The sequence below is a fragment of the Sciurus vulgaris genome (assembly GCF_902686455.1).
Source record: "Sciurus vulgaris genome assembly, chromosome: 14".
Taxonomy (NCBI): Eukaryota; Metazoa; Chordata; class Mammalia; order Rodentia; family Sciuridae; genus Sciurus; species Sciurus vulgaris.
This window is the reverse complement of record NC_136475.1, coordinates 7531422-7555627: the sequence shown is the minus strand read 5'-3', so window position 1 is coordinate 7555627 and position 24206 is coordinate 7531422. Positions and strand designations below refer to the sequence as shown.

Genomic DNA, 24206 nt, shown 5'->3' with positions numbered 1-24206 from the left:
AAGCCAACATCACCCGCCTGCCTCACTTGAGTTCCGAGCTCCACCGGCAAGGGGCCGGGAATTCCAGGGGCTCACACCACCCGCCTAGCAGGGGCGTCCTGGAGAGTCCCCTCCCCTCGCTTTTCTTTTGCGTCGTCTTGACCATTCTGAGTGCACAGTTCAGCAGGGTGACTGCATCCACCTCCCCGCAGCCAGAACTCTCCGTCCTGCCTCAGGCGCCAGCTCTCCACCGCCTCCCCAGCCGCGCACTCAGCTTCGTGGATGGACACACTCTGAGGCTGCGTGTGCACAGCCTCCCGTACCAGATCCCTGTTTGAAAACCAACAGCCCATGTTGTGGCAGAGAACCTCGAGGCATGTAAGATCCACTTCAACCCTGGTTCCATTTTCTTGTCCTTTCCCCGCTCAGAGGTCGGGGGCAGAAAGCAAAGACTGTTCATGGAAAAATACATGGAAAGGGATCAGTGCTGTGGAACCTGGTGCACATCTGTTCTTAACAGGCTTGGGCTGAGATGGCTGCATGTGTACCTAGCCTGTGTGTGGAACCAGTTCAGTATGAGGCCATCTAGCTTGGAGGGTGACCACGGATTTAATAGTGGGGGGAAAGTGCCTCCCACATGTGGTCTCCACACAGCTCAGCTCAGAAGATTTTACTGCAGACCAGGAGGGGGTTGGATCTGCTGTGAGTGAGAAGGCCTGAAGTATCTGAGAGGAGCGACACTCAGCACACCCCCAGCTCTCCGCGGCTGCCTGGCCTCCACCTGGCCCAGCCTTGGTTATCAGAGGGCTGCCTTCTGGGGTCCCTGGTTTCTGTGAAGCTCCGTCTTCACTCCCCCAGGGGCTGTTCTGGAGGAAGGCAACGTGCTGTCTTCCCTGAGGACTTCAGAGGTTCTGAAGGACATGGGCCAGGGACCTTTTATGCAGGCGCCGTACTCTTCCAGGAACCCTTCTACCTAGTGCTTGCTTGCCCCTAGAGAAGGCCCACTGTCATTCCCATTACAGAGCTGGGCAGACTGAGGCCCTGGTCCTGGGACGGTATGCCTGGGGCCACGCTGACAGGGAGCTGCTTCAGAGGAAAAAAGATTTTTAAAATATCCCCATGACTCGAACTTGGAGGGCTCAGCCGGAATGGAGGGAATAGGGAACTGTGAGCAGCTAATAATGGCTTTAGCAAATTGGTTCTTGAGGTAAATACAGGCACCGTGGACCCAGGTCCTCTGGGTTTTGTAGAGAGATGAAAATCACTAGATCTTTTTCACCATGGCTCAAGTATTGGACCTAAGCTTTTTGCACAGTCCTGCTGTGGTGGTGATCCCCACCCTGCATCATTTGGTGGCCCCACAGGTGCTTTGGCTTTGCCCCTCCGGGTGGGGTCCTGGGGTCTGACCATCATGTTCTTGCCTCCCAGCGCAGGAGGCGTCTGGCCCAGCCCCCCTGGCCCGTCCCCCTTCCAAACCTCTCTGGACTCCATGCCTTGACTGGGCAATGAGCATTCATCTGTAAACATGTACCCTGTCATTTACCTCCAACAAGTGACATCAGTCTATAAAACGCACCACAGGACACAGGAATGGAAGTCACACGGCTTCAGAAGCAATCAGCCAAAATTGACATCCAAGAACGCACCCCCAGGGACTGGGCTGTGATTAGTAAGGGTTTCATTCCTGACGGACCCCACGCTGTGAAAATTCACCCATTTTTGTTCATCGAATATGTTTTTTTTTTTTTTTTTTAAATAAGCAGCCTATTGAAAACACTCGTGAATGGCAGTTTCATTACATTTGGATTTTTAGAACAAAGAGAATATTGCTCACACTCCATGACCTGGTCCATGATACTGAATTTTAATTAAAAAATGTTAACGTGTCAGATCGATGACAAGGAAGGGTGCAGCTCCGTGATTTTTAAAGGCACCGGGAGGGAGATGTGCCTGGCAGATGGTCACGGCAATTTGCCCGGTGTTGCTTTCCGTTTGTCTTCCTCGGCTTTTCATTTGAAACTTTCTGTTTTGAACAAATGGGGCCAAATCTGAGCTGTCCAGATCTGCAGAGGGGGAGGTGGGGTGCGAGGGAGGGGAGCCCTGTTTTCCCTCTGAGCACCTCAGATGCCACCCTGGCAAAGGAACAATGGTCATCTTAAAGTCCCCCCACTTCCCACCCCAAAACGGCTACTATCCCGGCTGTCCTAGAGAAGCCTCAAAGAGGTGTTTTCCTGGGCAAGAAACTTGATGACACTTCCATAAGGAGGTCACTGTAGCTGGGCACAGTGGCACACATCTGTAATCCCAGCGACTCCAGAGGCTGAGGCAGGAGGATGGCAAGTCAGAGGCCAGCCTTGGCAAATGTCTCAAAATAAAACACGGAAGGGCTGGGGGTGTGGCTCAGTGGTAAAGAACCCCAGGGTTCAATCCCTAGTACCAAAAAAAAAAAAAAAAAAAAAAAAAAAAAAAGAAAGAAAGAAGGAAAAAGGAGAAGGAGAGCACCATGGAAGGGCTGATTCAGTGAGGTGTGGGCAGGCGCTGGATGCTCAGCCCGCCACAGTTCCGTTAATAACAGGAGTGATCTCCTCCAGAGCCTGCAGTCACAGAACTGGAAAGTCCAAGGCCTGAAAGTTCATCAGTGCTTTGGTCCCAAGACAGAAAGGCCTTCTAAACCAGGCAGAGCCACTGCACCAACCACACCTTCTCTGGGGAGGCCTCTAGGACATGCTTGTCCCAAAGTCCCATGAAAGAGCGGCCACTTTGTCCCAGTGCAGAGCTGAGCTCTGGCCCTCGGCTCATGGTGGAGACCCACATTCACTGGCTGCTGCAGAAGAAGGAAGTAGCAGGCCTGTGTCTTGGGAGGCCCTGATGGCCAGCTTCACCCTGGGGGCAGTGGAGGGGACTGCTCGGTGCTGGCTGAGGTCTGCCACCCCTCCTGGAGGATTTAGTTCTTGGGGATGGTCTGAGCCCCGCAGGCTGCAGAGCTAACCAGCGACCAGAACAGGTCTCCACCTCCCCAGGAGGAGACCAGAATGCACTTGGAGACCTGGCCCGAACCAGAGGTCCGCAGCAGTAAACCCAAGCCCCCGAGGCTGGACCCGGCCAGCACCGCTGGGGGAGCCACAGCTGTGAGATGGCGGAGGTGCTGCTGAGCACAGAGGAGGTGACTTCTAAGAGCCACAGGAAGCAGGAAGTGGGAAAGGTCAGTGCGGGTTTCCCAAAGATCATGCTGGCTGCTCTCCAGTGAGAGTCTGGGCTGGGGCGGGGGTGTCACATGGCAGGTCACGTGGCAGACACAGGATGGGGACAAAGGAGTTGGGCCCTAATGCATTTCACAGGTAGAACCGGGAAACCCCGTGAGGAGCTGGGCCAGGCGAATCAGCAGAGGAGACAGCTGGGCCCCTGATTTCCTCATGGGGGAAACAGCCCGAGAATTCCCACCAGTCAGGCCTCGCCAGGAAGCGAGGGTCTGCAGCCACTGGCTCCTCAGCCCCCGGAGCACAGGGGAGGGCCTCGACCGTCCGCTCTGCCTCGGATCCCCAGGGAAGGGATGGGCCTGGGCGGGGTGGGTGGCGGTGTCCCGCCGCTGCTTCTGGGAAGCCACGTGCAGAGCCGAGCAGGAGTTATGCAATGGACGCCGGGATCCTGAAGCCCTGCTGTTTACCAGAGGAGAGTGAGCAGGGTGCTGACGTGGGCCGGGCAGCGCCATGGCTGCTCCCAACCTGAAGGACCTGTGCGTCTGTGGGCAGGCACCCCCGCACCAGCGAGCTGGACAGAGCCGCAGCCCCTCCGCCGGGACCTGGGTCCACTCCCTGCGGCACCTGCCCCCACGCACACGCCTGGAGATGGGTTCCTAGGGGGTCCTGTGTGCCCTTCTGAGCTGGGCCCTGCACAGCCCAGCTCTACCCTCCCGTGGGAGGCTCCCCTGTCTGGGGGAGAGGGAGGTCTGAGCTGGGGGAGGACGATGACAGGGCCGTGGCCGCACCCCACTGGCCAAGGGCACATGACTCCTTTTCTCTGAGCCAGCAAATTTTCCATTCTAAATATAGCCCAGAATGACCCAGGAGGCCTTCCCTCACAAGGAGACCCAAGGTTCTGTGTTTCTCAGCATTTCTGTGATTTCTGACAGAAATGAACACTGAATGTCCTCCACCCCATCCCCCAGTCCCTGAGACTCAGGGTCCAAAACACCCACATCCACCCTTCTTTCACAGAAGTGCCGGCCCCAGGGTAGAGGGAACTCTGTTTAGCAACCACTTTGTTATAGATACAAAATTCCTGGTCAGCCTACAACAGTCAAGGGAAGCAGGGCTTCTGCTGACCCATAAAGGATCATCTGTCACCCTGGGGCCTGCAGTGGGTGACTTGTCTACAGCCCAGGGCTGGTTCACTTCTGCCATGGCAGGACCCAGCCTCAGCCTGAGGGGCTTACTATGGAGAGCAGGTTCCTGTCTCTCCTGGGAACCTTCCCATGACATCAGCTTCTATAGTTTTGCAGGACATAAACGAGGCTTTTGAAGAGAGGGGCCTGCCCTGGGCCTCTGGCTCCTGGTGACCTGGGTTCTGAGGTCCTTCCCAGCTTGTTTGCTAGGGAGGGGATATTTTTGCAAATCTGAGTGGGGCCCCACTAATTGCTACACAAACATTTCTGGGGAAGTTCGTGTTTCCAGAAGCAGGAGGCTGTTAACTCTAGAAGCCACAGTGCTCAGCAGACAGGGCATCGAGCCTTTTTTGTGAAGAGGTATATGGGAGACGCAAAGCATACTGGGTATCTCTGAAGGGTTAATGGTTGAAGACAGGGGGACAGTCTCGCTAAGTGATGCTAGCAAACAGTGAGCAAAGCAGGCAAGAGAAAAAAAAGAAAGACAGAAAAAACCCTCCTGGACACCTTCCCGCTCCAGCTCCTCCGGGCCGCCCCTCCCCCGCCCTCTTGCACGACACTATGTATACAGACCGCAGATCGGAGCACAGTTAAATTTGGCACGCAGAGACTATAGTGAAGAAAGAAAACAGATCGAGTTACACGGAGTCCTGTTCAGATGTGGAGCTGGGCGGTGCACACACTGTGGCTGGCCCAGGACAAGGCTGCCGTGTCAGGTGGAAAGCACAGCAGTCATCTGCTGGCCAGCTTTGGGCAGCAGGTTAACTCCCTGCTCTGCAGGTGGAGACAGATAAAATAAACCAGCAGTGGGTGTCACCGGCCGGGCCGCAGGAAGGTTTGCTTTCAGAGCTTGATCCCCCTCCAGAAAGGAAACACGCAAGGACTTTGCTCTGGACAGTAATCTGTTTTCTTAGGGTGCACAGAGAGACCTGGTGGCCAGGATAAATAAGGCAAGCGGTGGTAGGGGTTCTGGCAGGCCGAACGGCAAGGGAAGTTTGAAAAGACCACTTCCTACACTCTGATCCCAACCAAGGGTGAGCTGTCAATCTTGCTGGATGGAGGTGTTCTGGAAAACACCGGTGGAGAGAGGGCAGGCTGTGGAGAAACCCGAGCCACAGGTGCATCCCGGGGTCCTTCCTTCTCCCTCCGGCTGCCTCATCTGGCCAGAACCCAGCCTGAAAGGCTGCTTCCTTCCAAGTTCACCAGGCGGGGAGAACTGGCAGGCTGGGGCTCCTGGAACGCAGCCCGGTGGGTTTCAGCTTCTGCCCGGCGGCCAGCAGGCTGCCAGGGAGCTTGACTGAGCCACTGCTGCCTGCAGAGCCAGCCACGGGAAGGCCAGGCACGTTCCGGTCATTAGACGCCAGCCTACCGGCAGGCAGAATGGTCCACAGCAAGACCACCAGCTGTCGCTTGCTGGCACAGAGCGTCCATGGTCGAGACGATGACCGGGGTGCCCCGGGGAGCGGATCTTTCAAAGCCATTGCATCTCGTGTCCTGTTTGAGCTTCACCTGACCGTAGACGGGCAGGACAGGGGAGCATCGTCCCAGCAAGGGAGGCCCAGGGGAGGGTGAAGCCCAGCAAGGTCACCTTGCCTGGGTGGGACGGAGGGCTCAGAGGCCACTATGTCCAGCACACCTTGGGCAGTGGCCCGCATGCCTGGGTGTGCTCAGGTCACGGGGCTGGCACGACATGCATCACTCTGCATCCAGTGTGGTGACAGTGGCTCTGAGCGTGTCTAGCACTGTCCGGGGAGGGACCCAACGCAGCACATGCCCTTCCCTGCCTGCGCTTGGCGGCTCCTCAGACGTGGCACCCTGAGTAGGGAGGATGCTGTCAGGTGTCACATTGTGTCCCCTTCCAAATTCCTACGTTTCAGTACTGACCCCTTCTCTGAAAACAGGGCTATTACACGTGTCCTGGTTGAGACAAGGTCATTGCAGTGGCCCTAACCCAGTAGGACTAGAGACCCGATCCACAGGGAAATGTGGGCACAGAGGTACCCACACAGGGCCAATGCCACGTGAAGAAGGCAGAGGCTGGCCACAATGCCACCAGCCAAGGAATGCCAGTGGTGCCCGAGAAGCACTGGAGTCCCCAGGTCACCTTTAAGCCAGGGGGAGGTCCCCACCCCACCGCCCCTGCTGTGCTTCGTTGTTTAAACCAAGAGTAAAATACTGTGATCACTGCCCCAGGTCTCCGCTCCAGACCACCCCTTGACAGGGAAGGAAGGGAGGCCTGTCCTCTGTATCCTAACCCAACCTTGTTCTCCAAGTCGGCAGGGATTCTCTTCTGCCCGACTGTCCTGAAATGCCTTCAAAGCAAGACCAATGCCACTTCCTCTGTTGGACATCGGTGGTCACCCCTGCCGACCATGATGTGTAAGAATGCCTTTCCAACCAGCTCAGAGACCCCGCTTCTTGCTTACGTCCTGGTTATGCCAAGTTGTTTGCAGGAGAAAATTAGAAACTCCTTCCCAGACGAAAGTGGGAGTGAGAGCCGGGAGCCTGCAGTGCGGTGCTAGCTCCCCACACGGAGGAGGCTCTGGAAGCATCCGGAGCTGGCTCACCTGGAGGCCGTGGACCCACTTTGCCAGATCCACAGTCCTCGGTGTGAAGCGCCTCCCGCTTGGCGGGAATTCCTTGCCACGGCGGTGTGGAACTCTTTTCTCTCCACAGTGTCCTCGAAACCCTGCCACACACCCTCTTGGACTAGAGAAGTCCTCAGAGAACATGCCACCACCTGGTACCCTGGCAGCCCCTCCTTGTGGTGGAGCTTTGGACATGGCAGCATTTGGGCTGACGTCTGCAGTGCTCGAGGGGGAACATGAAGCAAGGCCATACCATTAGGCCCGGAGGCTGACGGTCACTTCTTTGTGGCTGTATCCCTGGATTCTCTGTCATGGTTTGGACATGAGGTGTCCCAAAAAACTCTGGCATGAGACAATGTGCAAATGTTCAGAGGTGAGATGACTAGACTGTGAGAGGTGATGATCAGTGGATTAATCCACAGATGTGGATTAACTGGGTGGTAACTGTAGGCAGCTAGGGTGTGGCTAGAGGAGGCAAGTTACTGGGGGTGTGCCTTTGGGGCTCATCTTTTGTCCCTGGGGAGTGGAGTTCCCTCTCTGCTTCCTTCTGCCAAGTCCTGAGCAGCTTTCCTCCGCCTCGCCCTTCCACCATGATCTTCTGCCTGGTCACAGTTCAAAGCCACAGAGTCGGCCGACCATGGACTGAACCTCTGAAACCAGGAGCCAAAATAAGCTTATTTTCCTACACTAAGCTATTCTTGTCAGGTCTTCTGGTCATCGCAACAGAAAAGCTGACTAAAACACATTTCTCCACAATTGCCTCCCTTTGAGCCTACTGTTTTCTGGTTTCCTATTATTTAAAAGTCCTGGGTTATTTCTCCCACTAAGCATTCCTTGATACATTATTAGAATACACTGTCTCCAAAGAAAGAACGATGCTCTCCCCCCGCCCCTCTAGGACTTTGGTGGCTTGAACCTAGAAGTCACTCAGTGACGATCCATCGAAGCTTGATTCGGCAGGATCTCTTGTGTTCCTTTACGCTTGTCATGCTTTACTCAGGTGCCCAAATCCTTTCCACTTCAGCCATTTAGTCAGCCCATCTACGGATATCGGCGTCTCCCCATTTAGACCACACCCAGAGGAGTGTCAAATGCAGCTGATGTCCTTATTCTTCCCGTGGCAAAAGGACTCATAGACTTTTAGAGCTGCAAGATCTGTTAGCAAGCCTGTTTCTTTATTTTATTTATTTATTTATATGTGGTGCTGAGAATCAAACCCAGTGCCTCACCGATGCTAGGCAAGCCACAACTCCAGCCGGAAAGCCCATTTATTTAATAAGAAGCCTGTGACATCCTGGGCCACACAGCTGGGGAAGCAGCAGAGAGGAGCCAGGAAGCCCCTCATTCTGGTTTGAAGTGAGGCTGTTGATCACATCCATGGAGACAGCATCAGTGTGGCCAGTGCAGGGGAGGGGGGTCACTTGACACATGTTCTGGAAAGTTCCATCTATTGGCCTCTGAAAATTTCACTTTAACCCAAACATGATTCCAAGTAAGTCCATCTTCTTGCACAGGCCTTCTGGACGGACAGCTGGACGTGGCCCGCCTCCAGCACAGCCACCTGCACAGCCTCTGCTCCACGCGGAGGGGCAGAGCACCCTCTTCTGCTCTGTCTCGCAAATCCTCCATCATGACCCACATGGGAGACTCCCGCGCAGAGCGATGTGCAAATCTCAGAGATGGATCTGTTTCCAACCACCGAGGAGACCTCAGGCGAGAGCCTCGCTGGGGTAGGAATGAGCCTCCCGTTCCCACGCCAAACACATGTTTCACATCAGGAGGGGACTCCGGGCTCTCCGGGTCTGCACCAGCAGAAAGCCGCATCCCCGGACAGTGCCCAGTCTCAGGTGCCACCTGCAGAAAGCCACATCCCCCGACAGTGCCCGGTCTCGGGTGCCACAGTGTGTGCTTGGGCTGGGTGGTGCTCCCGGCACAGCCAGCAGGTCCCGGGGGCATGGCCACCTCGCTGCAGACATTTCGCCTGCAGATGTGGTTTTTCCCCTGGGACTTGGGGAAGTGCCCACGGCAGGCTCACTCGCACTGAGCTGCTGACCCTGCTTGTCGGTGAGGCCACGTCCTGCCACAGTGGCCAAGGTGTGGGCCGGGCAACTTCTGCCTGGGGCCTCTGGCAGGAGGGTCCCACCAGAGCCAGAGTCAGGGCGGGAGGATCATGGGACACCTGCCATCTGAGAACGGGTGCACGCGCCACCCGGCAAGCATGGAGTCATGGCCAGGGGTCTGCTGAAGGCACGGAAGGGAGCCAGGAGCAAGGAGGTGCTGGACGCAGGGGTGGTGGCGTTTTTAAAGGAAAGGAGCCAGGGAAGCGGGGGAGAAAGAGGAGAGGAATCGTCTTGGTTTTCTTCAGTAAGCTTCTAATTTTAGAATACTTTAAATTTCCTGAAAAGCTGAACAAACAATCCGGAGAGTCCCTTATCCGTCACACCTTGTCTCGTGTCATTGGTATCTTACATTAGGACCATGCATTCGTCACAAAGAAGGACCAATATCAACACGTTATCGTTAGCTAGAGTCCACGTTGCATTGTGATTTCCTTGTCAAGTTTTCACTTGACATCCTTTTCTAGTAGTCACATTTCGTCACCCTACCCCCAGGGTCCTCTTGGCTGTGGCAGTCTCTTAGACTTCTTGTTTTTGTTTTTTTTCTGGTATTAAAGATTAAACCCAGGGCCTCACACGTGCTAGCCAAGTGCTCTGCCACGGAACCCCATCCTCAGCCTTTTTTTATTTTTTATTTTGAGACAGGTTCTTGCCAAGTTGCGGGGGCTGGCTTTGAACTTTCAATCCTCCTGCCTCAGCCTCCTGCATCCCTGGGATTACAGGTGTGCGCCACAAGATTTTCCTTGTTTTCAGTGACCACGATGGTTTTGAGAAGTACTGGACAGTATTTGACAAAATGACCCTTACCTGACATTGCCTGGTATTTTGCTCATGGTAGGGTTGGGACCACGAGTTCTGAAGAAGACCACAGAGGTACAGTGCAGCTACTCAGTGTCAAGAGTACATACTGGCGGCATGATGTCACTCTTGACCTTGACCTTGATCATTTGCCTGAGTAGTACTTGTTGGTCTTCTTGCTGTGAAATCCCTGGGCTTCCTACACAGTGCACTGTGGAAGGAAGTCACTCTGCACAGCCACACTTAGGGAGGAACTTACGCTCCACCTTCTTGAGGGTGAAGAACCTATAAATTATTTGAAATTTAGAGATCTGTGCATTTTTTCCTTAATTTATTCATTTATTTAATCAGACACACACATGTCAATGTGGAGTTATGCATATTTATTTTATGCTTGGGTTATTTATAATATGCTGCTCAAACTGTTTCAGCTTTGGCCATGGTCAGTTCTTCCAAATGGTCACTATGTTTCTTTGACAAGTGTTCTGTTGTTGGTTCCTTGGTTTTCCTGAGCACTTTCTTACTTCTGGGCATGATAAAAGGATCCAGTCTCTTCTTGCATGTTCCCTGCCTATCTTAGAACCAGCCATTCTTCCAAGAAGGTCCAGTTCCTTTTATTAAGTGGTATGAAGAATGGTATTAAGCCAGGTGCAGTGTCCCACGCCTGTCATCCCAGCAGCTCAGGAGGCTGAGGCAGGAGGATCACAAATTCAAAGTCAGCCTCAGCAACTTAGCCAGAACTTAAGCAACTCAGCAAGACCCTGCCTCTAAATAAAATACAGTGGGCTGGGGATGTAGCTCAGTGAGTAAGCACCCCTGACTTCAATCCCTGGTATCAAAAAAAAAAAAAAAAAAAGAACGGTACTAAAACTAAGATCCACAACGCAGGACGCAGGATGTACTCATCGCTACAAGAGTGACATTTTTTAGGCCTTCTCAGCTGACAGATGAGGAAACACGTGCATATACACCAGCCCATACCTGTAACTACAGTAAACCGAGGTTGGCTCCACACTGAGGTCTCCACCTCGCACCCACACCACAGGACTCATTCCACCTTCTCCTCTGCTTGTCTCCAAGTTCCCAGTCTAACCATGAAAACCTGGCTCCCACCCTCCACCATTCCTTCATTTCGCCGATAGCATTGGAACCCACGCCCCACGGAAGCAGCTCTGTCAACTGGAACACGTTTTGCAGTCCCCGCTCACTTCCAGTGCAGCTTGGTCAGTGCCTGTCACCCCTGCCCCTCCAGGGAGGCTGTTTCAGACATTTGCCTTCACGCTTCCCACGGTCAGCATTCCACCCTGGACGCCCCTGCCCCTACATGATTCTTTCTACTTTGCACACAAGCAAGCTCCCTTGACCTTGTGATGTCAAGGGCACGAATTCGGACATGTGGCATGGCGTACCAACCCTTCAGTGTCACAGACAGAAGTTTCTACTTTCCTAAAAGCAGGTCCCACACTCCCCTCCTGCAATTAGCTGGTCTCTCCAACCCACTGGAAAGCACTGGCTTACATCTTGTCACGGGCAAACAAAGCTCCCTCTGCTTCCTGGCTGCTGAGTCCTGGGTGCTCCCTCCTCCAGGCCCTCCACCATGACACTCTTCTCACACAGTGCTGGGTGCTCCCTCCTCCAGGCCCTTCACCATGACACTCTTCCTCACACAGTGCTGGGTGCTCCCTCCTCCAGGCCCTCCACCATGACGCTCTTCCTCACCCAGTGCTGGGTGCTCCCTCCTCCAGGCCCTCCACCATGACGCTCTTCCTCACCCAGTGCTGGGTGCTTCCCTCCTCCAGGCCCTCCACCATGACGCTCTTCCTCACCCAGTGCTGGATGCTCCCTCCTACAGGCCCTCCACCATGATGCTCTTCCTCACCCAGTGCTGGGTGCTCCCTCCTCCAGGCCCTCCACCATGACGCTCTTCCTCACCCAGTGCTGGGTGCTCCCTCCTCCAGGCCCTCCACCATGACGCTCTTCCTCACCCAGTGCTGGGTGCTTCCCTCCTCCAGGCCCTCCACCATGACGCTCTTCCTCACCCAGTGCTGGATGCTCCCTCCTACAGGCCCTCCACCATGATGCTCTTCCTCACCCAGTGCTGGGTGCTCCCTCCTCCAGGCCCTCCGCCATGAGGCTCTTCCTCACCCAGTGCTGGGCGCTTCCCTCCTCCAGACCCTCCACCATGATGCTCTGCCTCACCCAGTGCTGGGCGCTTCCCTCCTCCAGACCCTCCACCATGATGCTCTTCCTCACCCAGTGCTGGGTGCTCCCTCCTATAGGCCCTCCACCATGATGCTCTTCCTCACCCAGTGCTGGGTGCTCCCTCCTCCAGGCCCTCCACCATGACACTCTTCCTCACCCAGTGCTGGGTGCTCCCTCCTCCAGGCCCTCCACCATGACGCTCTTCCTCACCCAGTGCTGGGTGCTCCCTCCTCCAGGCCCTCCACCATGACGCTCTTCCTCACCCAGTGCTGGGTGCTTCCCTCCTCCAGGCCCTCCACCATGACGCTCTTCCTCACCCAGTGCTGGATGCTCCCTCCTACAGGCCCTCCACCATGATGCTCTTCCTCACCCAGTGCTGGGTGCTCCCTCCTCCAGGCCCTCCGCCATGAGGCTCTTCCTCACCCAGTGCTGGGCGCTTCCCTCCTCCAGACCCTCCACCATGATGCTCTGCCTCACCCAGTGCTGGGCGCTTCCCTCCTCCAGACCCTCCACCATGATGCTCTTCCTCACCCAGTGCTGGGTGCTCCCTCCTATAGGCCCTCCACCATGATGCTCTTCCTCACCCAGTGCTGGGTGCTCCCTCCTCCAGGCCCTCCACCATGACACTCTTCCTCACCCAGTGCTGGGTGCTCCCTCCTCCAGGCCCTCCACCATGACGCTCTTCCTCACCCAGTGCTGGGTGCTCCCTCCTCCAGGCCCTCCACCATGACGCTCTTCCTCACCCAGTGCTGGGTGCTTCCCTCCTCCAGGCCCTCCACCATGACGCTCTTCCTCACCCAGTGCTGGATGCTCCCTCCTCCAGGCCCTCCACCATGATGCTCTTCCTCACCCAGTGCTGGGTGCTCCCTCCTCCAGGCCCTCCGCCATGAGGCTCTTCCTCACCCAGTGCTGGGCGCTTCCCTCCTCCAGACCCTCCACCATGATGCTCTGCCTCACCCAGTGCTGGGCGCTTCCCTCCTCCAGACCCTCCACCATGATGCTCTTCCTCACCCAGTGCTGGGTGCTCCCTCCTATAGGCCCTCCACCATGATGCTCTTCCTCACCCAGTGCTGGGTGCTCCCTCCTATAGGCCCTCCACCATGATGCTCTTCCTCACCCAGTGCTGGGTGCTTCCCTCCTCCAGACCCTCCACCATGAGGCTCTGCCTCACCCAGTGCTGGGTGCTTCCCTCCTCCAGGCCTCCACCATGAGGCTCTGCCTCACCCATTGCTGGGTGCTCCCTCCTCCAGATCCTCCGCCATGAGGCTCTGCCTCACCCAGTGCTGGGTGCTCCCTCCTATAGGCCCTCCACCATGATGCTCTTCCTCACCCAGTGCTGGGTGCTCCCTCCTATAGGCCCTCCACCATGATGCTCTTCCTCACCCAGTGCTGGGTGCTCCCTCCTATAGGCCCTCCACCATGATGCTCTTCCTCACCCAGTGCTGGGTGCTTCCCTCCTCCAGACCCTCCACCATGAGGCTCTGCCTCACCCATTGCTGGGTGCTCCCTCCTCCAGATCCTCTGCCATGAGGCTCTGCCTCACCCAGTGCTGGGTGCTCCCTCCTCCAGATCCTCTGCCATGAGGCTCTGCCTCACCCAGTGCTGGGTGCTTCCCTCCTCCAGGCCCTCCACCATGATGCTCTTCCTCACTCAGTGCTGGGTGCTCCCTCCTATAGGCCCTCCACCATGATGCTCTTCCTCACCCAGTGCTGGGTGCTTCCCTCCTCCAGACCCTCCACCATGAGGCTCTGCCTCACCCAGTGCTGGGTGCTTCCCTCCTCCAGGCCTCCACCATGAGGCTCTGCCTCACCCATTGCTGGGTGCTCCCTCCTCCAGATCCTCCGCCATGAGGCTCTGCCTCACCCAGTGCTGGGTGCTCCCTCCTATAGGCCCTCCACCATGATGCTCTTCCTCACCCAGTGCTGGGTGCTCCCTCCTATAGGCCCTCCACCATGATGCTCTTCCTCACCCAGTGCTGGGTGCTCCCTCCTATAGGCCCTCCACCATGATGCTCTTCCTCACCCAGTGCTGGGTGCTTCCCTCCTCCAGACCCTCCACCATGAGGCTCTGCCTCACCCATTGCTGGGTGCTCCCTCCTCCAGATCCTCTGCCATGAGGCTCTGCCTCACCCAGTGCTGGGTGCTCCCTCCTATAGGCCCTCCACCATGATGCTCTTCCTCACCCAGTGCTGGGTGCTTCTCTCCTCCAGGCCTCCACCATGACGCTCTTCCTCACCCATTGCTGGGTGCTCCCTCCTCCAGATCCTCCGCCATGAGGCTCTGCCTCACCCGGTGCTGGGTGCTTCCCTCCTCCAGACCCTCCGCCATGAGCCTCTGCCTCACCCAGTGCTGGGCGCTTCCCTCCTCCAGACCCTCCACCATGAGGCTCTGCCTCATCCAGTGCTGGGTGCTTCCCTCCTCCAGGCCTCCACCATGATGCTCTTCCTCACCCAGTGCTGGGCGCTTCCCTCCTCCAGACCCTCCGCCATGAGGTTCTTCCTCACCCAGTGCTGGGTGCTCCCTCCTCCAGTCCCTCCACCATGAGGCTCTGCCTCACCCAGTGCTGGGTGCTCCCTCCTCCAGGCCCTCCGCCATGAGGCTCTGCCTCACCCAGTGCTGGGTGCTCCCTCCTCCAGGCCCTCCACCATGAGGCTCTTCCTCACCCAGTGCTGGGTGCTCCCTCCTCCAGACCTTCCGCCATGACGCTCTTCCTCACCCAGTGCTGGGTGCTCCCTCCTCCAGGCCCTCCGCCATGAGGCTCTGCCTCACCCAGTGCTGGATGCTCCCTCCTCCAGGCCCTCCACCATGAGGCTCTTCCTCACCCAGTGCTGGGTGCTCCCTCCTCCAGACCTTCCGCCATGACACTCTTCCTCACCCAGTGCTGGGTGCTCCCTCCTCCAGGCCCTCCACCATGAGGCTCTGCCTCACCCAGTGCTGGGTGCTCCCTCCTCCAGACCCTCCGCCATGACGCTCTGCCTCACCCAGTGCTGGGTGCTTCCCTCCTCAGGCCCCCCACCATGACGCTTTCCTCACCTAGTGCTGAGTGCTTCCCTCCTCCAGGCGTCCACCATGACGCTCTCACACAGTGCTGGGCGCCTTCCTCCTCAGGGCCTCCACCATGATGTCTCACCCAGTGCTGGGTGCTTCCCTCCTTCCGCCCTCCGCCATGACACTCTGCCTCACCCCAGGGCCAAGCTATGGAGTCTGCCAACCATGGACTGATCCTCAGAATCCATGAGCCTAATTGAACTTTTCCTCATTTTAAGTCATCCTGGCCAAGTCTTTTGGTCACAGTGAAGCAAAATTGATGAAAACAGCATCTTAACAATGCGAAGTCATCTGATCCCTGAAAATGGAATGTCCCTTCATTTACTAAGAATTTTTCTTCTGCCATTATTTTCTAGTTTTCTACATACAGACCCCACATGTCAACTTCATGTTGCTATTATAAATGTTAATGTGATTTTGCGATTCAAATCCCAAGTGCTCATTGTATACAGAAAAGCAATGGCTTCAGTGTCTGTGGCCTTGGCGTGCTCCCATTAGTTCCATGAGTTTGGTGGCTTTGCGGTTGTTATTGTTCTTTTGTTTTGTTTTGTAGCAAGTTTGGCATTTTCTGCATGGATAATCATGTACCTATTGATAATAATTTCTTCTCTCCAATCTGTATATATGTCTTTCTTTTAGTTCATTATCTTATTGCTGCAGCTAGGACTTCTGGTATGATGTTAAATAGCAGTGGGGAGAGAGGACTCCTTGCCTTGTTTCTGACTTTAGGAGGAAGGTGTCTAGCCTCCCACCATGAAGTGTGATGTTCACGTAGGTTTTTTGGTAAATATTTTATCTAGTTGAGGACATTCTCCTCTATCCCTACTTGGATGATGCTGAATTTTGTTGAATACTTTTTCTACATCAATTGATATGATCATATGAATAGTCTAATAAAGACTATATGAATAGTCTTTATTAGACTATTCATATGATTCCATGGATTGAGTTTTTTAGTGTCGAATCAATCCCATTTGGTTTGGGTGTATAATTCATTTTATATGTTATTGATTATGATTTAGTAATACTTTTCAATACTTTTTGCACCTGTGTACATTAAAGGTAGTGATCAGTAGTCTTCCCGTTTTAGTCAGCTAAAAGACCTGAAAAGAACAATTTTAGGAGGAAAAGTTTATTTGGTGCTGCCTGTTTCAGAGGTCTCAGTCCATAGAGAGTCAACTCTGTTCCTCAGGGTTGGAGGTGAGGCAGAAGATGCTGATGGAGGGGTGTGGCAGAGGGAAGCTTGCCAGACACAGACCATACACCCCAGAGGCACAGCGCCAATCCCCACCTCCTCCAGCCACACCCAGCTGGCCTTCAGTTAGCTTCCACTCGGTTAATCCCCACCAGGGGACTGAACATCTCACCTCTGAATGTTCTTGCATGAACTTTAGGGGCACACCTCATATCTAAACCGTAACATTTCCTTTCTTAACAATCCTTACCAGGTTTCAGTGTCCGGGTGATGTTGGTGCTGTGGTCTGAGTTTATATGTCTCCTCAAAATCCACATGTTGAAATTCTGTCCCCTAATGTGGTGTTGTTTGGCCATGGGGGGTGTTGGGGTCATTAGGATAAAGTCTCAGGTGTAGGATCAATGCCTTCATAAAAGAGGCCCGAGAGAGTCTCCTACCTCTTCCACCCTGTGAGGACGAAGCAAAATACATTCATCTGTGAACCAGGAAGCAGCCCTCACCATATACTGGGTCTGCAAATGCCTTGGACTTGGACTTCCTGGCCTTCGGGATTATGAGAAAGAGACACCTGTTGTCTATAAGCAACCCAGTTTACGGTATTTTATTATAGTGGTCCAAATGGACTAGGCGGCTGACCTCACGGACTGCATCGGGAAGCATTTCCTCTGCCTCTACTTCCTGGGGACACTGTGGAGAAATGTTATTTCCTCTTCAGTGTTCTGTCCAGTCACCTGTGAGGTTCTGTGCCTCACCTCTCCTTCTCTGGAAGGTTTTACATTGTTGAATATAAGGCTGCTCTTTCTGTGTGAGTGTTGACAGCTCACGTCTTTCAAGGAATTGATTCACTTCACCTCGGTTACGTTGGTGGGCCAGGGTTCTTAACAGCATTATCTAATCGTGCTGCCGATGTCCGTGGGGCCTGTAGTGATGACTCCTCTTTCATTTCTGATATCAGTCATTTGAGACTTCCCTCTTCTACTCTTTGTTGGCGTGACTAGAAGTCTATTGATTTTTATCGATTTTTTCAAAGGCCCAGCTTTTGTGTCATTGATTTTGTCCAGTGTTTTCCTGTTTTCAATTTCATTGATTTCTACTCTGATTTTTATTATTCCTTTTCTTCTCCTTGCTTCTGACTTAAATTGCTCCTCTTTCTCTAGTTTCCTAACATGTAGAACCTGAATGATTCATTTTAGATCTTTCTTTTTTCTAATATATGCCTTTAACATTATAAATTCCCATTACCTTGCTTTGTTCATTATAGACTAGCTTGCATTTTCTCAAATGTTAAGTTAAATGGAATCATATTGTTTGCATCCTCCTTTCTCTGGCTTCTTTCACTCAGAAATGACTTCATATCTGTCTGACCTTGCAAATATCAGTGGTTTGTTCCTTTTTGGTGCTCAGTAATACTCCTCTGATGGATGTGAGCAATCTGCCTATCACTGATCATTTACAGTTTTGAGCCACTGAACGCAAAGCTGCTGTGAACATTCCCGTAAGTGTCTTTGTGCGTGCACCTGCTTTCTCTTCCCTGGGGACGATAGCTAGATGTAAAAATGCCGAGTCAGATGGTCAGTGTAAATTCAGCTCTCAAGTGACTGCCCACCTGTTCTCCAAAGTGGATGTTCCCTGTCCATTCCTACCAGCAGTGGGCAGGAGTCCCCGCTCCTCCACTTCCTCACCAGCATGTGGTGTGGTCAGTCCTTTTAACTTTGGACTTTTTAATAAGTGTGCAATAATAGCTCATTCTTGTTTAACTTTTCATTTCCTAGTTACTAATGATGGCGTCCTTATTTGCCATTCACATATCTTCTTCAGTCAAATACATCTTCAGTTATTCTCTTACTGATAATTTGGGGTGGCTCGTTTTACTACTTCTGGTTTTGAGGGAGTTTTTGCATTCTAGATTCAAAACTGTTATCAGCCAGGTGATTTGCAAAATGTTTTCCTAATATATGGCTTCTTTTCATCCACTTAATGGTGTCTGTGACAGAGAAGAAGTTCTTAAATTTTATTAAGGGCAAGTTATCACAAAGTTCTTCTGTCCTGCTTTTGATCTCATATCTAAGACGTCTTTGCCAAACCCAAAGTCTCAAGCATGTCTTCCCATATTTCTTGTGATGAATAAGGTTGTAGGTTCTAGAATCACATCCATGATCCACTCTGGAGGAAGTTTTAGGGACTTGAGGTGTTCATCAAGGTCCTTTCCTCCACATGTGTGGCCTTCCATCATGCTCACACTGCAGGCGGAAAGAACCTTCATCTTCTACCTCGTCATTCCTTCACTGAGAATCGGCTGCCTGTGTGTGAGTAGGTGGGTCTACACCTGAAATGTGTGTAAGTAGGTGGATCTACACCTGAAATGTGTGTGAGTAGGTGGGTCTACACCTGAAATGTGTGTGAGTAGGTGGGTCTACACCTGAAATACGAGATTTGTCCTGTTATCGCTGTGCTCATGTGTGTACCAGGGTCACACTGATTTAGTCCCATGTCTTTCTAATACCCAAATCAGGTCGTGATAATTCACTTCCTTAATTTTGTATTTCTTCTCCAAAGTCACTTTGGCTCTCCTATGTCCATTGTGTTTTCTTTAGAAATTTAGGGCTCCCCCCACCCCAATTTCTGTGAAAACAAAAGTCTTCAGGGATATTTCACTGGGATTGAATTGATTCTATATTTCAATTTGGAGAGAATTGACCTCAACAATAGAGTCTTTTGACCTAGAGCTATTTAGGTTTTATTTAGTTCCTCTCGGCAATACTAACGTTTTCAGTATATAGGTTGTTTCCATCCTTTGATTTATTCCTGAGTATTTCATATTTCTGAGGTTATTATAATAATGGCATTTTTTCAATTCCTTACTGTTTATGATTAACCAGCAAAATGTGATCGATTTTTTTAACGATCCCACGTCTTGTAAACTATCTAGGCTCACTGGTTCGTTCTAGTTAGTCTTTTATTGCTCCATCTACCTTTGCCATTTTTTGTTTCTGTAAGTTCAAATTTGATCTCTGTCACTCCTTTGGCTTTAATTAGAAGTCGAGAGGGTCTGCTTTTTAAGAGTGCATCTTCCAAGGTCAGTTAGGCTTGGCGGAGTCAGTGGTTGAACTGGGGGGTGTGGTGGCAGCAAGACTCAGCATGCACTGGAGACCAGGAGTCTGGCCTGCCCTGGCCTTGGGCCACAAGCCAAGGGGACAGTTCTTGGAACATTTTCCCCCAGTAAATGAGAGCAAGCCGTGCGAGGGTTGTCTTGGGAATCCCTTCTGCTAAGGAGGGTGTTAAGACCAGTGAAGATTTAGTGTCCATCATTAAGGGACACTAGTCAAAGTAGGACTGGGGGATTCTGCAGCCACTAAAGCAGATTTATGTCTCAAAGGTCTCTGGCGTGGAAAATGCTTGCAGTTTTATTCTCTCAGTTTGCCACAAATTTACCAGCTAAAAAGCCCAAACAATAACAAGAAGCCCACTCATTTATCTCATCCCCTCGTACAAAGCACAAATCCAGGTGGGCTCACTGGGTGTCCTGCACCAGGTCTCACTAGGCCCAAGCTCTTGTTTGGAGGCTTGGGGGAAGAATCTGCTCACAGGTTTGTTAAAGTGCTTAGACTTTGATTCCGTGTTGTTGTCTCTTGGCTGGTTGTCAACCAGGGATTAGTCATAGCTTCTAGAACCTTCTGGAAGTTTCTGCCTTATATGATTACCAAATAAAAGCATATATGATTCAAAACAGAATGTATAATATAACATTTTTATAAGAAATGTGTTCGTAGAAAAAAAAATTATAGGTAATGCTTTCTTTTTTATCCTGTTTCATTTATTACAATAAACATACATCACTAGGATGCTATGGACAGTTTACACAAAACCCAAACCCATGCAAACCTGTTTGCAAGCTGGATCTCGGGTGCATCTTCCCACAGACCCAGTTTTTGGGGTGACTGGAGTCCTGTGGCTTTCCAAAACAGACTTTACTCCCCAAACCCTATTCCCCATTCCTTATTCCTGGTGGGCAGCAGATGCCCAGGTCTAATTCAGGATGCCAGGAAGAGCCGGCTCCTTCCCCCTGGTCTCCTAAGGGAGCCATTAATGCTACCCCTGAGTAAGCAAATGCTGTGCCTACAGGGTCACGATGTTCTAGAAATGGAGACATTATAAAAATGGAGAGGGTATTACTGAATGCTGGGAGTGAAGGATGAGAGGAGGAGATGGCTGTAAAAGGCAACCAGAGGAGCCCCTGGGTGGGAGTGAGCACGGTCCACCGCAGCGATGGCTGTGGGAATCTCAAGACTGGACAAGACCAGTGGGTCCAATGCACGCCCGCGCATGCGCATACCCCCACCCCGCGCTGCGCGCACAAGCAGCACGTGTTAATGTGACGGTGGCGACTGTGAGGTTACACTCGTTCTGCAAGATGTTACCTTGGAGGGGATAGATAAAAGGCACTTGGGATTTGGCCATTTATTTCTTACAACTGCGTATGATTTACCACCACCTCAAAATAAAAGTTTAATTTTTAAAAAGCGAAGGGGAAATGATGATATTTCTTGGAGAAACAGAACGGAGGGAATTCATTGCCGGCAGACCTGCCTGCAGAGACTCTCAAGCCCCTTGAGCAGAAAGGAAACGATACAGGCTACACCCCCGAACCTGCCTGCCGTGGTGATAGGTGTCAGAAGGGACAAATGGAGGTAAAAAGCAGTCTCTCACTTTTCTTATTCTTCATTGATTTGCATTACTATTATGTTTTGCAGCTTTTTAAAATTTTGGAGCCAGTTTTTTTCCCGCAGTACTGGGGGTTAAACCCAGGGGTGCTAACCACTGAGTGCATCCCCAGCCTTTTTATTTATTTATTTTTTTGGGAAGACATGGTCTTGCTAATTTTCCCCAGTTGGCCTCAAACTTGCCATCCCCCTGCCTCAGGCTCCCAAATAACTGGGATGACAGGTGCACCGTTATGCCCAGCTCCCCGGAGTCCTTTTTTCCTTTCTCCCCCTGCAGTGTGAAGCATGTCTTGCAGTACTGCACTTCAGGTAGACCTTGTGTCCATGCGTGGCTGGCAGGGCGTGGAATGAATTCTGACAGCTCAAGGTTCAACCCCAGCTTGCCCAGCCATGGTCCCCAGTCTTGCAAAGGAACCTTGACAGTTTTTGTGAGAGAGCACAGATGCCATTTAATGTCACAGTCCTGAGTGACAGATGTAAGTGCCCTGGAGTTAGGCAGACTGAGTTCGAACCCCAGTTCTGCCTCTTGGTAGCTGTGTGACCTTGGGCTACTTACTTAACATCTCTGACTCCAATATTATATTTTTCAGGGCAGCCTAATAAGCAAGAGAGCGCTTCTGTCCATTTCCTCTCTCATCAGGGTGCTCAACACCTGCCCACTGAGCAGACAGCAGCCACACTGACAGAGGAGACCCATTCCTTGACCAGCTTGGTGGGTGGGACCCATGTGTCGCCTGCTCCAAGGGTTTATCCTCTGCAGGGAACCTGGACTCAACTACTACTTCTTGGTCGTTCTCAAAACTGAGGTGGAGGCCAAGTTTTGCAAGAGGTCTTGCAGCTTCAGAAAACAGCTCTAAATCCGGACAACAACTGCTGTGTGTCCGTCCTCTGCCTGAGGCTCCCACGACCCCAACCACGCCTATCTTTCTGTTTCTCAACTGGATAAACGCATCCCCCCTCCACCCCAGGGCCTTTGCACATGCGAATCCCTGCGCCAGGCAGGCTTTCCCCTGACTTGACAAGCTGGCTCCTTATTCCTCGTCCCTTCCAGCACCACCTTGGCGCATCACGTAGTCTACAGCAGAGTCTCTCCCTGGTTTACAGCCTTCAGTTCTCCTCTTGCCCCAGGCCCTCGCCACGGTCAGAATCATCTCATCCCTTGACTTTGCCTGTTTGCTCCTTCAGCAACATCAGCTCCATGAGCCAAGGGACAATGACAGAGTGCTATGATTTGAATATGTTCTGTCCCCTCTGAAACTCCTGTTGAAGTTTGTTGTGGTAGTTAGAAGGTGGAAAGTGAATCTGACCTTGGTGCTTAGAGGCGACCTTGAGAGGTCACCAGGATGGGTGATCGGGGTGGAGCCTCTGTGGCTGAATACAAAGCTTTACAAGAAGGACCAACACACACACACACACACACACACACACACACACACACCCTCCTGTCTCCCTCCATGGGATGCTCGGCCCATGGGATGCTCGGCACTTACTTGGGCCTCTGCCAGAAAGACCACCATCAGTTGTGGCCTCTCAACCTTGAACCACGAGCTAAAATAAATTTCTCCTGATAATTTCCAGCGTCTGTGGTATTGTTCTCAGCCATGGAAAATGGGCACAGGCCCTGAGAAACCCCTGGTACCCAGCACAGGTGGCCCCGACCTACTGGAGATGAACGGCAGCCCTCCCGGCTCCCGCTGGACTCCCTGACCCCGCAGAAGCAGCCCTGCCCCTGCCCTGCCTGGAGACCCACCTGTCGGTCTGGAGCCTCCCGGACCCGCTTTACGCAGCTCACAGGGGAATGGGGAATGGGCGGATCCGGCCGGGCAGTGAGGTGTCAGGCCCCAGTGCAGAGCCAGACCCCAGCGCAGTCTGCTCGGGCAGGAGGTGCCCAGCAGGGGTGTCAGCACGTTGGTCCTGGGGTTGTGAAGCCGGGGAGGAGGGACTGCTGGGGATTAGCAGACACAGGGCGGAGGGGAGGCCCCCCGGGAAGATTTCCCCACCCCCACAGTGGCCGACATAACCAGCTCAGCTGCCTGTCACACAGCCTGCTGAGCTCCGGCCAAGGCCAGGCTGCCCCCTCCCCGCCAAACAGCCCGAGGCGCACCCGTCACCAGGCTCCGGGAGAGGAACAACCATCCCATAAAGATTTCATTTTTGTTGGAGTCTCTCCACATCTCTATATTGTCATAAAAATTCAATAGGAAACGTCCATTTCAGAAACAGGAGGCATAATTAAAAAGAGATGGGGACAGCTCCTGCAGAGGTTGAGATTAAAGTCACAGAGGCCCCGTGCAGAGGGGGAACTTTTACGAGCTACCAAAGAAAGAAAAACACCCACACAGAGCATGCGGCCAGTAGAGACGGCCCTGGATGCCCTGACTGGGCCCTGGGCCCTGAAGGTGGGGACAGGCACTTGGGGTCCCCATAGGACATGGTGGCAGTCCTGGGTGGCACAAGACTGTGCATGGGCACCAGCTGGAGAGGGCCCTGGACCCCCAAAAATGCTGCAGCTCTGTGTCAGATCCAGAGGGACCTCAAATCCCCAAAATAGGAAAGGTCTGCCCTTCTCAGGTCCACCAAGGTCTGCAGCGCTGGACAAAGATCAGCCTCTGCAATGGCGAGATCTGGGGGTAGGTGGACCCCAGCAATCACAGTGAGGAACAGAGAGCTGTAGCTGGCCTCGGGGAAGCTGGATCCTCAGCCACCGTTCAACCAAGTCTTCAACTTCAAGGTCACAACTCACTTTTTATTGGACTGTTTTAGAGTGTGCAGATTCTCTTGCTGTTCATTGAAGAAATTCTGGAAATTCAGAAAAGCAGAAAGGAGGTTGAAATTGGCCATCTGTGGGCTTCCTCCCAACTATCATCTACCTTCCTGACTTCTCACTCCCCGATCTTTGGAGAAGTAAAGATTGTCAAGAAGACAACAAGAGAAAGGCTGGATATCGGAAATCAGGGCAGGATGGGAGGGGGACCAGCCTCCCAGGCAGACTAGAGACAATCCAAGGGGCTCTGGGCAGAGTCCAACGGGGAGACAGTGCTCCTGCCCCCCAGAATCCCAGGGAGCTCCAGGGAGAAACTAAGGTTCAAAAACTGGGGATGTGAAGGGAGAAATAGGGTAGAGCCCCCAACCAACCAGATGCAGTAAGGTTTGATTGCCTGTCCTCGTGGGAACAGAG

At 53.0% G+C, this 24206-nt stretch overlaps 1 long non-coding RNA gene across 1 annotated transcript; it reads right to left on the bottom strand.

Moving 5' to 3' along the window:
* Positions 1-85: 85 nt before the first annotated feature.
* Positions 86-5943, bottom strand: LOC306644116. Its single transcript, XR_013759169.1, has 3 exons — positions 4934-5943; positions 4412-4566; positions 86-2042 (listed from the first exon to the last, which is right to left on the bottom strand). It is a non-coding gene; the product is annotated as an uncharacterized lncRNA (long non-coding RNA).
* Between the last annotated feature and the right edge of the window lie 18263 nt (positions 5944-24206).